This window comes from Chiloscyllium punctatum, chromosome 5 (assembly GCF_047496795.1).
Source record: "Chiloscyllium punctatum isolate Juve2018m chromosome 5, sChiPun1.3, whole genome shotgun sequence".
Lineage (NCBI taxonomy): Eukaryota > Metazoa > Chordata > Chondrichthyes > Orectolobiformes > Hemiscylliidae > Chiloscyllium > Chiloscyllium punctatum.
Window position 1 is genome coordinate 91,021,134 of NC_092743.1, and position 14,659 is coordinate 91,035,792.

A 14,659-nucleotide genomic window follows, 5' to 3' on the forward strand; every position below is an offset into this window, starting at 1 on the left:
GATTCTCCTGCTCCTTGGATGCTGCCTGACCTGCTGCGCTTTTCCAGCAACACATTTTCAGCAGTTACACATGATAACCAACAGCCAAATATTGCAGAATGTTCACTCTGACCTGTTTTTAAACACTAAAGTCCAGATGAAATTTTAGAAAATTTGATACTTGTTAGATGATATAATCATGATATTGTTACAATATATAACTACAGTCACAGAGTTAAGTAAGTTAAATTTGTACAGTTCCAATTATAATTTTTCACTCGAAATACATTATGTTTGGGCAAAGGCAAATAAAAATCTCCACCTTTTAATGACAATGGAATGTGAAACTCCAGCTCAGAGTGAATATCACTATCTACCCTTCTTAAAATTCAATCAGTCAGACAATTATCATTAATTATGAAATAATGTTCATATCTTTCTGTTGATTTTTCCAACATTTTTGCATAAAGTGTTGAGTCCTACTGTCTTAGCTGAGTGGAAGAAGTTTGGTACAATTACTGAACCTGAACATATGAACTCATTGAATTAATGTCACGAGTGATGTGCAATTTGAATTGTCCCTCCATCGTTTTAAGGTTGTTCAGCTTCTATAAAATGCTGTTTAATGAATATAACGTTTTAGTTCATGCATCAACCATGGTACAATTACAGGGATTTTATAATATTTACATAAACTGGATAAAAATGATCAATTTTGCAAAAAAAACTCATACGTACTTCCAGCTTCCCAACTGCTCCTCTATCCTGGACACCCCGCACCAACATCTTAGAGCACAGTCCACTAGCAACAACTGCACACAGCCCACATCCATAAACTGGAGCCCACTGGCTTTGGACGTTTGGTTGGGTGACCCCGAGAGTGTGATGTCCCTAGAGCCTGACATGCCGAGTGTGTTCTGCCCAGAGTCAGCTGCAACCTCCTCAGCTTGACCTCCCACAAGGCGAAGTAAGATAGTCAGGGGGAGGTGGAAGGTCCAGCCACCTCTGGAGTGTCCTGTGAACAGACTTCTAGGAGTATTGTATGTGGCTCTTCCACCAGCTGTGTGCCTACTGCCATTGCCCTGCTTCCTTGTGAGCTAATGGCTTGAGCAAAGAAGAGCAGGTCTGCGCATACTCAGCAGGCCGAGAGGTTGGCATCTCTGGAGCCAGCCAGACAATGTCATGCCTGAGTGGTGCTGCAGCCTTCGTGTTCCATTTCCCAGTGTTCCTGGCAAACCTTCCTGCTGCTGGCGCTGTGTCTGCTTGCACATTCATATGAAGTTTCTCATTGCTAACTCCCACAGGGTCCTCACCTATCTAGGTCAGAGCAGGTTCTTAGTTTCTGCCAGTCCTCCCAGTGCCAACGGCTTGGGTCTTTCTTCCATGGCAAACTGTGAAGTGCTCACCAGCATGTGCTCCCAACTCGAATCTAGCTAACGCACCTAACGAGGGGTCAGTATCTGAGCTCACAAGGGAGACTGGAGACAGCCTTCTCAGTGCTTCCTCAGTGCTCTCTTCCTCAGAGGTGGCGGAGGATAAGTCTTGTGCAACAGACTTCTTGACTACAGTCACCATGGACCTCCTGCTAGTATCTACAGAAAACAAAAAAGACAATAAATTAAGCCAAAGGGGCAGAAGTAGTGGCATGTTAACAATAAATTCAAGGGGATCCAAGATGGTGGCATTCTTTAGGATTGTGTTTGCAGGGATGCCAGGATCCATCCCAAACACTTTACTGTGAGTAAAAACACAGTAAAGGAACTAGAAACCTGAAAAGAATTGACTTCCCTTTGTCCTTGCAGCTGGAGCGTGCTGAAGAAAGGAGGAAGCTCACCCCGGGACCGGGGCCACGCCCCAGCCTCTGGAGCAGCAGGCTTGCTTACTCACCACACCCTGGTTCAGGAGCTGGCCAAATCTCATGAGGTGCTGGGGAGGCAGATCCAGGAAAAAAATTGAGGAGAAGCTGGCTCCTGTCTCTGCTATGCTGCAAGACTAGGAAAATGGACCAATGAGCTCGAGCCTCATGCTGCAGGAGTAGAGGCAGAGACTGACTCCTCCGAGAGCCAGGTAGAAGCCCTGGAAACACAGGTCCGGCATCTGTTGGATTTGGTAGATGATCTTGAAAACAGGGGCAGAAGAAAGAACCTGTGTGTTGACAGCATACAGGAAGGGGACAGAGGGTGAGCGGCCAGTGGAGTTCTTCAAGAAGTGGTTCCTGGAGTTCCTTTGTTGGAGGTTGAGAAGGGAAAGATAACAATTGAGAGAGCCCACTGGATCATGGCATGAAAGCCAGGTGTGGATCAGCGCCCACACCCTGTCCTGGTGAGATTTTATCATTATAAAGACAAGCAAAGGGTCATGGAAGCCTCTAGAGCCCAGGAGAGGGACCAGAGGGTGTTGGTATGTGGCAGCTCCAGGGTCATGTTCTTTCGAGACTTCTCAGCAGCAGCGGTCAGAAAAAAAAGGAAGTCCTACAATGGAGTCAAGAAGAGACTGAGAGAACTCGGGATCCAGTATTCTCTAAGATATCTAGAAGTGCTTCGGATCAATCATAATGGATCCATACATTTGTTCAACTTGTCAGAGAAAGCTAAGAACTTTGTGGCTACGTTGACTTAAGTCGAATAGTTGAATAGGTTAGAGGACAGAGCTGTTTGGGTTTGCTCTTCTTTAAAAAGGACTTGGTGGAGTCTCCTTTCTGGTAATAAGTTGTGTGAAATGATGTTCGGGATGGATAGAGTATTTATCTTTAATCTCTGAGTTATGCTAAGGGATGGATGACATACTTATTTTTCGTTTACTTGCTTATAATGCTAACCTTGCTTTTGGGTGTTTGTTTTTTCTCTACCAGGTGGTCGGTGTATATGACACGACCCTATCAGGTAGGAGCTGAGAGGGCAGTTGGGTTGATTAGTCAGGTTGTAGGATGTGTAGGTATCCCCTTTGAATGAGGGGGATATTCCTCCACTCAGTGCAATTTTTTGTTTTTCTGCTTTTGCTGTACATAGTTTTTGTAAGTTTTGGAGATTTGTAAGTTGTAGTTATTTTAGTCTGTGTAGTTTTTGGGTTTTGTGGATTCTTTTGCATTAAAGCTCAGCGATATGTAGTTCAGGTTCTTCCTCTCTGGAGTCTAGATGGTGCTATAGAAAGTTATGGCTAAGGATGTGTTTAAGTGGTGCACCTGGAATATTAAGGGGAGTCATTCGCCTGTCAAGAGGAAGAAGGTACTTTCCAGGCTTAAAAGGGAGATGTTGCCTTATTACAAGAAACATACTTGGATGATACAACGCGCTTGAAGCTGCAACAGAATGGGTATGACTGGGTTTATTTTTCATCTTTCAATATGAAAGTTATTAGAGTGTATTAAAGACACACATGGGAGATTTGTAATCCTTAAAGCTTTGATACATGGGAAAGAATACGGGATCTTACATGTTTACTGTCCCCCAGCCCAGCCCCTTAAATTCTTGACAGATACACCTTCTAGACTGGTTAACCTTGCATCTCAACATATCATGGTAGGAGGTGATTTAAATTGTCTCATAGACCCTACGGTGGACAGATTGCCCAAAGGCCCACTGATATCTTCTTTGCGATCTAAACAATTAAGGGATCTGTGTGAGTATTGGGGTTGGTAGATGTTTGGAGGCACCTTCACCCTACTGGCAGGGACTTCATCTTCTTTTCAAACCCAAATAAATGCCATACCAGGATTGATCTTTTTCTGACCCGCGCAGCACATTTGGGCTTCTTGGCGTCATGTACAATTAGCAATATCACTTATTTCCGATCACGCCCCAGTATATTTAATGGTTAAAGGTAAGGACATGGTGGTAGGCTCAAGGCTCTGGTGACTGGACCCCTTGATCCTCAAGGATAACAAGTTTATTGAATTCTTTTCTAGATTTTTTTTAGATATTAATTCAGGCTCAGCCAGTAGCCCATCCATCCTTTGGGAAACAGCTAAAGCCTATGCTAGGGGCTTGGTTATTTCCTGTTCAGTCAGTAAGAAGAGGCAGACGGGTGAGCAGCAAAACTTGCTCGAGACATGTCTGAAAGTAGCTGAAAAGGCATACTTTGACAGGCCCTCACTGGTTAAACTGCAGAGGATCATGTTACTTCAGTCTACGTTGAACTCCATGCTCACATGGACAGCTAAGACGAAGCTTACATTTGCAAGTCAAAGGCTGTTTGAGCATGGGGATAAGCTGGGCAAGTATCTAGCCTATCTTGCTAGGAGAAAGAGTGCCCCCCAGGCCATTACCTCAATCAGAGAGGACAATGGAAATTTGACTTACGATTCTAAAAGCATTCTGGAAATTTTACTCTGAGTTATACCAATCTGAAAGCTGTGAGGGTGGACGGGTTAGGATGGAGTCTTCTTTTAAGAATTTGGACCTGTCGAGAATGACCCCTGAACAGGAGTGTCTCCTCAATGCCCCATTGTCAGAGCAAGAGGTGGAGGAGGCTGTGAGGCAGCTCCAGAATGGAAAGGAACCGGGTCCTGATAGGCTTCCCAGTGAGTTGGATAAGGAATGTATAAGTATATTCTGGCCTAGTGGTGCTGGAAGAGCACAGCAGTTCAGGCAGCATCCGAGGAGCAGTAAAATTGACGTTTTGGGCAAAAGCCCTTCCTCAGGCTGTATAAGTATATTGTCAGGGCTCATGCTTAGTATGTTTAATGAGTCATGACCTCCTCCCACCATCTCGAAGAGAGGCGAACATCTCCCTCATTCTTAATAAAAGGGAAGGCCCCAGAGGATTGTGCTTAGTTTGACCCATTTCATTCCTGAATGTCGACCAAAATCCTATCCAAGACTCTGGCATTAAGGCTACAAACTGTACTGCCCTCCATCATTAAGGAGGACCAGACGGGTTTCATAAAAGATTGCAGATTGACAGATAACGTCAGGAAGTTACTTAACACAATCCAAGTATGTCAACAGCGATCAGTACAGGGATTGGTGATCTCCTTAGATGTGGAAAAAGGCATTTGACAGGGTCAAGTGGCCATATCTTTTTCATACTTTGAAGCAATTTGGCTTGGGAGAGACCTTCATCAGGTGGATCAAGGTTTTGTGGTGATCCTCTTGCCGTGGACTTCACCACGTGGGCGGCACGGTGGCATGGGCGGCACGGTGGCACAGTGGTTAGCACTGCTGCCTCACAGCGCCTGAGACCCGGGTTCAATTCCCGCCTCAGGCGACTGACTGTGTGGAGTTTGCACATTCTCCCCGTGTCTGCGTGGGTTTCCTCCGGGTGCTCCGGTTTCCTCCCACAGTCCAAAGATGTGCAGGTCAGGTGGATTGGCCATGCTTAATTGCCCGTAGTGTTAGGTAAGGGGTAGATGTAGGGGTATGGGTGGGTTGCGCTTCGGCGGGGCGGTGTGGACTTGTTGGGCCGAAGGGCCTGTTTCCACACTGTAAGTAATCTAATCTAATCAATGGTGTGCGGTCAAGCTGTAGGGGCAGTTGGCAGGGCTGTCCCTTGTCACCATTGCTTTTCACATTGATGAACAGTGGCAGGACCACTTTAAAAAGAAATTGGTTCTCCGTTTTGCCAACAGGAGACTAGAGATCCTGCTGGACTCAAGGTTCAGAAGGAGAACATCCTCTTCCTTTAGGAGTGATAGAGGAAACCACAACACCGGACTCCCCTGCCAGCCTGGTCCACGGTGATCAGTGCAGAATGCATGACCCAGAGAAATAGCTAGTGATGTAGGAAGGTGGTCAATTACCTTCTCTGCTTTGCCAGGATAAATGCCCCCATCTGGTCTCCGTTACCTCACACTCTTTTTCTGCTACTGCACTCACTTCCCACCAACTCTCACTATTGCTTTCAAAGTTTTCCTTCACTCAACCTCACCAAGCCCCAACTCCCCTCATCTATCTGCATACCCTCTAAGGCTGTTTACTCATTCATTTGGGGCCACTTCACCAACTTTCACTTACCTCTACTAGCATTGACAGCTGTGCCACCTACTTTCACCTTATCCACTTTCTCATTGCAGGAGAAAATGGCCCATAATAGGTGTGAAAGAGCAAGGGCAGGTGGTGGGGTGCTGGATATTCATCTCAACAACTTTGAGGAAAAGATCTTGACCCTGGTATCCTGAGGGGATGCAGAAACCTCCTTGTCCCTAGAAACCAAATAAAAAGCATTGTTCATTGGTGGTACTCTCCTATGACACACGCTGTGAATTTGTTGTTTTTATTTAATATATTTGTATTAAAAAAAGGAATTTTTTTCTTTTGAATATTACAAATACAAAACCAAACAATTCCAACTAATATTCAAAAACAAACCTTCTAATTACATTAATAAATATCAACCAATAACTAAGCTAATAAAGAAGTCTTAACAATAATAATGATAATAATCATTATACAGCTAGCAAAACAAAGCATTAGCCCTTGATCATCGAAAGCATAAGTTTATACATATTCATATGTTCTTGCTCCTCCCCTCTGGACATCAGATTCATTACACAGAATTGCAATGGCTATATAAAGGCTCTTATTAGTCTGGTGGACAAATCTGCAACCAGGTAATCCAAAAAGGGTTGCTAAGTCTTATAGAAATTCTCAGTTTTGTGGTGTACCATACTTGTAAGAAAGTGCAAGGGGATGGGCGTCATGACTAGCTTACACCAGCCCGCCCGCCCCAGACGATTTACGACACCAACCCTAATAGATTGCTCTTTCTGGCACAAAAAGTGAGGACACTGGAAAGCCTTTTTTTGTATGCATCTAATGAAAGTGATTTAATAGACCCTAGAAGAAGAGATACCAGCTCCATCTCCACCTCTGTCCTCAAGGCCTTCTCTATTTCACCCACCACAGTGCTCCAGTTTACCCACAGTCTGTGGCAGGACCAAAGACAATGAGTAAGCCGTACCCATGCTCACCTTACATTTATTCCACGTTGGAAATGCTCCCACTTTAAATTTAGTGAGGTGATCTGGGGCCAGATGGACTCTGTGGAGAATCTTTAATTGCAAGGCATGGGTCCTGTTGCAAATCAAGATCCTTCTTGCATTTTCCTAGATATTCTCCCATATTTCAGAAGAAATCTCAACATCTAACTCCCTCTCCCATACCTTACAGAGCTGTTCAGTCTAGTCTGTGGGACTCTCTCCCAATAGATGATAAGCGTTGCTAACAAGTAATGTATCCTCAGCACTCAACACCCTCTTCTCCATGTCGGAGCTATAAGGATCAGTTAGAAATGTGGTCTCTTTTCCTATGAAGTTTCTAATTTGAAAGAAACGAAAGAGGTCCCTACTGGGCAATTCATATTTCTGAACAAACTGGTCAAAGGACATCAATATGTCCACTTTGAATAAACCACCCAGGCAAGACATGCCCGTGCTGCCCATAGTTTACACCCGGAGACCATCATCCCTGGCTGAAAGCCTGGCATACCAACTATGGGTGTCAAAATGACGTTTTAGCAATATTGCCCTCACCCTGATACATTGCTCTCCATGTATTGACAGTATTGATGAGTATTGGACCATGGCAATCTTCCTTAACTGTTCTCATTTTGTCTAAGAACAGCAGGCTAACAAGGGGGCATCTCGCCTGAGATGCTTCGATGTTCAACCAAAGTGAATGAGAGTCCCCCCCATTCCGGGCCCAATCATTCACATAGATAGCAATGAGCTTAACTGATAGTTTTTGATATCTGGGAGGCCCATTCCTCCTGGTCTGTGAGGTAATTGTAATTTAGTCAATTTAATTAGGGGCCACGTGCGATACCAGACAAAAGAACTAAACCAACTGCTCAAATCTTCTAAATATTTGCTTAGTAAAACGCAGAGGAAGCATTCACATAGGATACAATAGGCGGGGCAGAATGTTCATTTTAATGACGGCTATCCGACCTAACCGAGAGTTTGGAAGCGCCTCCCATCTACAAAAGTCCTGCTTGATTCTGTCGAATAAATGGGCAAAATTGGCTTTGAATACCTGATCAAAAATGGGAGTAATAAATATACCTAAGTAGAGAAAGCCGTCCTGCAGCCATCTAAAAGGGAATTGAGATTTCCCCCTTGTTTGCTATATTTGGGACAAATCTCTGCAGCTATGCCAAGCACTGTGGACTGTCAGATCTGACTGGGTGTGCAACAGTCTTTTAAATATGATGTTCACCCAGGAATCCCATGATATCCTGATCCTGACAGTGATGAATGCCTCTGGTTATAGAATCCCTATAGTGTGGAAACAGGCCATTTGACCCAACAAATCCATAATAACCCTCTGAAGAGTAACCCACCCTGACCAATTCCTCTATCCTATTACTCTACATTTCCCCTGACTAATGCGCCTAACCTGCACAGCTTTGGACTTTGGGAGGAAACTGGAGCAGCTGGAGGAAACCCATGCAGACATGGCGAGAATGTGCAAACTCCACACAGTCACCCAAGGCTGAAATCAAACCTGGGTCCCTGGTGCTGTGAGGCAGCACTGCTAACCACTGAGCCACAGTGCTGTCAGGTGGGAGGTGGGAGAATCAAGCTAGCATTAGATGAGTGCGAGAACACTCATAAGGCCTCACAGAGAAACTCTCAAAGAAACTGACAAAAATATCCAAGATATTTGGAAGATTTAGCCCTTGCTCCTGGTTTTTCAGATGGGAATAGCTTTAATTTTGTCTGCTGTTGTTATGCTCTCGCTTATTGAATAAAATTCTACAATCTCAGTGGTGCCCACTTCTTTCCCATCTTTATTCTGCTTCCTGTATTCAGCAATAATGGTTTTTTCAGCAATATCGTGCATGAAGCTCAATGAAGTTGAATTGTCTGTTGATATAAACAAGTGACTGATCATGTTAAAAGTTGGAAGTGCCATTACCTGAGGAAATATTTGAAATTATTGATCAAAATATATTCCACAATCAATTTGCATACACAAATTAATAGAATTGAAATTAAAATGAACAATGAATATTTTGGTTTGAGTGCCAAAGTCCAGATTTTAGCTATTCCGAAATGCTAGTTACATTGAGGTGAAATTACATTTCACAATCATAAATTGCAAACTACATGTGATGCGAAGGAAGTCATTCAATAAGTCAAAAATCAGGGACTGTTACTCCTTTTTGGAGGAGTCACAGTGGAACAGTGGTGACCCTTTCATCATTAGTGGAAGTAATTTCAGATACTGGAAACCATCTTGATCATGGACCATTTGGTGGTTTGCCAACCATCTTATATCACGGCGACACTTTGTTCCTTCCTCGAGAATTACATTTCAGGTGATCTCTGTGGAGTTTATTGCAGTGTCTGGCTTTTGGATTTTGTTGTACCCTATCATTACTTTATCTGTTTACATAAATACTTTAACAAAGATATCAAAAATATTGTCTACACCTTTTTATAGACTTCTCTGCTTCATTTTGTCTTTATTGCCAACAGAGGGAATACATTCTAAATCATCATCTAAGACAAGACAAATATTATTTCTTGTTATTAAGCAGTTTAATGTGCATGATTACACTTTATGTTATACTGGATTCTTTAACATACTAGAAGAATAATATTCAGATTTTAAACAGTTATTAATTACGCATTGGCAATCTGGTTACTGTAAGTAACTTAGCACGTGGAACCCAATAAGAGGACATTTCCACCCACCATCATTAATTCTGATACTTCCACTTCAACCATGAATGTTAATTACAAATGTTAATGTGACATTATCTTCATTTCTGCAAATAATTCTTTGAAGTCCATTTTTAAATGATGTCTGTAACGTTCAGTTTGAACCAACAATATTTTAAAAAATCAACAAAGAATAAAAATTAACAAACTACCCTTCAAAGTTAATGGTAATTCTTAATATTTCTTTTAAAGAATACAATTTCCATTTTAGATTGCAGTGGGTGTTAGATTTACAATTAAAAAATGGCACCTCGTTTCTCACCTCAAGAAATACCACAGACTCAATTCAAACTAATATGAAGAATAGAAATAGTGTATTCCTGTGGGCGGGGTGGCTTTGACAAAATTACTTGCTGTTTTAAAGAGAATTGTTAAAGAAATGCAGTTCAAATTGACCCATATTTGTCAAAGTACTTTTCCAATAGTTAGAGAGTTTGGACATTGAGGAGTAATTCTATGTTTAAATCCAGATACCTTGGTCGAAGTGTTCAGTTTAACTATTTTTTCATTGTTAATACAACTAAGTATCAAAATTAACAATTTTAATCAATGTCATATTTTGTTCTCTTCTAAGAAAAGAGATCTCATTGTGAAGCATGCAACAAACACTGTGAACTATTCTTATACACATGTATATTTAATAGAAGTGGGAAACTTCCTCTCCCCTCCTAGGTCTTCAGGCAGTGTGTTGCTAAACAGGATTATAGAATTAAATGTGTTGATGAGTAGATTCAAGCTTAGTTTTACCAATTTGCATCTGAACTCTCAGGACCATTGCATATCCTTGGTTCAAAATGCTTAAATGTTACTGTAAAAGTTGCCAATCCTTAGGGGTGATGTCATTGAAAGATGGGATGTTGGATTCATGAACAGTGGATCCTGTTCTCCTCTAACTGTCTCTCTTTTCTTTGAATTCAGGTCTGGATGAAACAGGCCCTGCCTGAAGTGAGAGCCTGGCATAATGTCAGAAACCAATCATCCCAGCAGTTAAACACAATCATAGCCTCCAAGTTTCCTGACCAAACATTCAGTGTGGGCATGATGGCAATGTGCATCCATTAATGGAAAGATTTCTGTTAAAAGAATGGACATAGGGTCAGAATATCTGCATTGTGCAATGGTTCTTGAAGGAAAATAATGGACATAAGTTATAGGCAGGCTGCCTTCCGAGGTCTAGCTGTTCCCTAGAGCTGATCCCGGACACTGAGGGCCTTCTATTTCCCATGGATGGGAGGAAAAGGCCAACCTCACACGACAAACTAGTGAGCCTAGAAATCATGGGAACATTGAGCAGAAAGGGTGTGGTTCCTATAACCTGGATACAATGCTGCTCATACTCAATGGGCTCTTTGGGCATGAACACTGTGTGATATTCTGCTTTCAGGTGCCAACTCTGGCTTCCTCAGCATTCCCCAGAACAGCAATTGTCAGACAAGTTCTACTCATTTCCCCTTCTCTCGAGGCACTAGCTCATATCCACATCCAAATAGCCAACACCCATCCCTATTTGACTGACACCTCAAATTCATGCCTTATAATCAAATTGCACAAATGTTGCCACGAGCCATTTCTCACTTGCAACACTCTGATTTCTCTCATTACAGAAGAAAGCACACAACCTCGGGGACAGCCTGATATTCATTCCCCTTCTTTGGAGTACATGTTAACATATAGAAGGAAACCGCTGGTTGTGTTACTCCTGCTGCTACTGGTGTGCTACTGCTTCTCTTGCTCTTTACCAGAGATGTGAGGTATGCATAAACTCCACACTCCATGCTGCAATGAAAGCTCACAGCACAAAAGTGCAAAGTGCAAGGCAGGAGAAAATGTTTGGAAGTAATTCAAAAATCAGTAAAGTAGTGAAACAAGAGTCTCAAAACAAGTACTGTGAGAACAAGCCGTTCACATTGGCAGTGAAGTAGCTATGCAGTTTTACTCAATGTATAATGGAGGGCATCAATGGTGAATGAGAGGACATGGAATAAAGGGGAGAGTCAGTTATTGGCAATCACCACTACCGTAACCTTGACAGGAGGTCTGGACATTTTTAAACTGTAGGGCCATGGCTTAGGGGAATGATGAGACCTGCAGATGTAATTCTAAGTAGTGTGTGAGAATATGTGGAAGGTCAGGAATTATAGGAGGTTGGCCCTTCTTTCCAGCATAATGTGGAGAGTTCTCAGACCATTCTGGTGAGGAATGCATGTGTAAAGAGATTTGACACCCATATGAAAAGGAGGCAGAGTCAGGAAACAATTAAAGTGACATGGAAATCGGAAGAGTGGGACCAGACTAGACAAAGGAAGAAAAGTGTCCGCAATCTTCTACTACAGTTGAAATATGGAAGACTGATTACTTTATGAATCCTTGGATGTTCCTGTGAGATTCCTAGAGCAAAAGTCCTTGTTTTTAAAATTTGCATTCAATGCTTAAAGCAAGAGTTATGTAGCATCTTGGACTGGAAATCTTTTCAAAGATTAAAAGAAAGGAAACTATCAATGTTGAGGATGCAGTTGTTCCCTCCAGTGGGTGTAGGCACAGAGATGGGTGTCCAGAATTTCATGCCACCCATAAGGTTCCCCTGGCTCCAACCTCCTTCCAGATCACTTCCTCCTTGGTAGATTGGGAACCAGTTGGTAATTAAGCCACTGAAAATCCTAATAAGGCCTATATTATCAGAAGTAAACAGGGATTTTTCCAATCCTCCAAGTCCCCGCAGGCTGTGAGAGAATGTGCAGAGAGAGCTTCCTGGTGCCAGTACTTCTAGCTCACTTGGATTCAGCTGAAGCTACAGGCCACCATGAGAAGGCAGCTATAAAAAGGTGTGTTTTTATTTTCAATATTTTTAAAAATTGGAGATGATGCAGCTCCATCTTGGGGCACCATCTCCATCAGTTGCCTGCCATTAACATCTTACTATTGCTTCCAACCGTGGAGCCACCGATAGACTCTCCAACTTGCAGAGCCTGCGAAGGACAGCGAGCCAACCCTTTGTTCAAGAATTGGCTAATGTGAAGAAAGGCTTGATGAGTGAGGGTTCACCACTGATTACAGATCCTGAAGACCACAAAGAAAACCATGTCCTTCTTTTCAGCGTATATGTTAAAGGATAAACAGAAAACAGTGATCCAAAAGGAATTTGTTTTGACATGCAATATAGGCAAATAAAATTCAAAATGTTCACTATTTTCATCTTGCTTCTGTGAAGGTCTGGGTAAAGACATAGCAGTACTTGGAATTTGCTCATGGCTCCTGCAAATCTGAATAGCAGTGGTATTTAAGCAAACAAATTTCTTTAGGCTCGTCAGCTGCTGCTTCATGGGAAGCATGAATGTAACAATCATGAGATGAAGGCAGCATCTGGAAATTTGTGAATTCAGTGACCAAGATACTCAGTGAGTCAGCTTTCCAAAACATTTCAGTTCAGATGTTTGGCATATCTGTATGTACTTCTAGTCAGCTATTATCCAACTTGCTGGAGGCAGTCTGGAATGCATCCTGAGGTTTCTTTTTGGAGTAACCCAATTGAGTAGACTCCTTTTGTTTTCATGCCTTAACATAGACAGGTGTCTCATTATGGAAGGAAGTTGGTGGTCAGGCTTGGAAGTTGATCTGATCCACATCCTGATCCAAAACCACAATGGTCTCAAATCTTCCCTTGCATTAAGCTGTCTTTTCCTTTCATGCTGGCTTTTGTTTTTGTTTCAGTTATAAAGAATTCTTGGTTTTGGAAATTTCTGTAAATTTATGGTGGTAATAATACTCAAAACGTCCAGTGACCATTTGTATGGATTTTAAAAGACAACTATAGTGTTAAGTTAAAGAGAATGTACCTTAATCTTTTACTTTCTGTCACAATGAATTGGTGTAGCCTAGATCTAATAATTACCCACTGATCACTTGCTTATTGGAAAACACATGACTAATGTTTTAAATAATTCAGAAGACGGTAAACATGTTGAACTAGTTTATAAGTAAAATTGGAACTGTGATTTAATGTAGAGTAGGAGGGGAACCAACTAGAAAGTTGCTTGAATGATGAGCAGCTTTTGTCCAAGTACAGAAGTATTGAAAAGATTGCAGAAGCCATCAATAATAGGGTGAAGTAGCGAGTAATTAAATAACATAAGTGACAAAGGTGCAAGGCAAAAGAAACTAATGATTATACAAATATATAAAAGAGCAAAGGGCTATAGAGGAATGTAAGTTGTTAGAGCAGAGGGGCATGTCTAGCAAAAAGGAAATGATTGCCAGGAAATGCAGAAAGGTGAAAGAAAGGCAGATGAGTGCAAAGGATACAGACAAAAACCAAAGAACTATGGATGCTAAAAATTGGAAACAAAATTCAGAAATTGCTGGAAAACTTAAACTATATTTGAATATATTTTAATACCCAAAAAAGTTAAATTTATAAACCAAATATCTAAAATTAATAAAGCATAAAGACTAAATAGCAATTTTAATCTCCATGAACTAGAACAATATCCAAATATTTGCTGGGCAGATAAAAATCAATTAGTTATCATTGAAAATTTGCAAAAGTTCCAAAGTTAAAGAAACAGTTAATCTCTGTCTGACACATAAGACCATAATTTAGTTCTAGACATTTATCTCTGGCACTCATTACAAAACCAAAATGGATGTGCTCAAAACCGACTTCTAATTCAGTTATTTCTTGGTTCTGATGTTTATACTTTGTTGCTTTTTCAACCCAGGTCTTTTCCAATTATTTATCATCATTTTCAAATTGAACTTTGACATCTTCGACCACTATTTTTCATAAATACCACAATATTTCTTAAATATCAGATTGGGTTTCCAGAGAACTCCTTTATCCCAAAGGTGTGGTTCTACATAAGTTGTCCATCCATACTTCCCATCATACCAATATAATTTTTCCACTACCTTATTATGTCTTTTAATTCTAACGTTCTTAACAAATGGACACTTACACAAAATATGTAATACAGTTTCCCATGGTGCATCATATCGACATACCCTCTTTTAAAAGATGTC

At 41.6% G+C, this 14,659-nt stretch overlaps 1 long non-coding RNA gene across 1 annotated transcript in view; it reads right to left on the reverse strand.

Annotated features, from left to right (window-relative positions):
* Window positions 1-5,948: 5,948 nt before the first annotated feature.
* The window catches only part of LOC140477231 (uncharacterized), a 43,797-nt gene continuing 35,086 nt past the window's right edge, over window positions 5,949-14,659 (reverse strand). Inside the window, exon 4 of the long non-coding RNA XR_011960681.1 lies at window positions 5,949-6,118. This is a non-coding gene — a long non-coding RNA (uncharacterized lncRNA). The remainder of the gene's footprint in view (window positions 6,119-14,659) is intronic.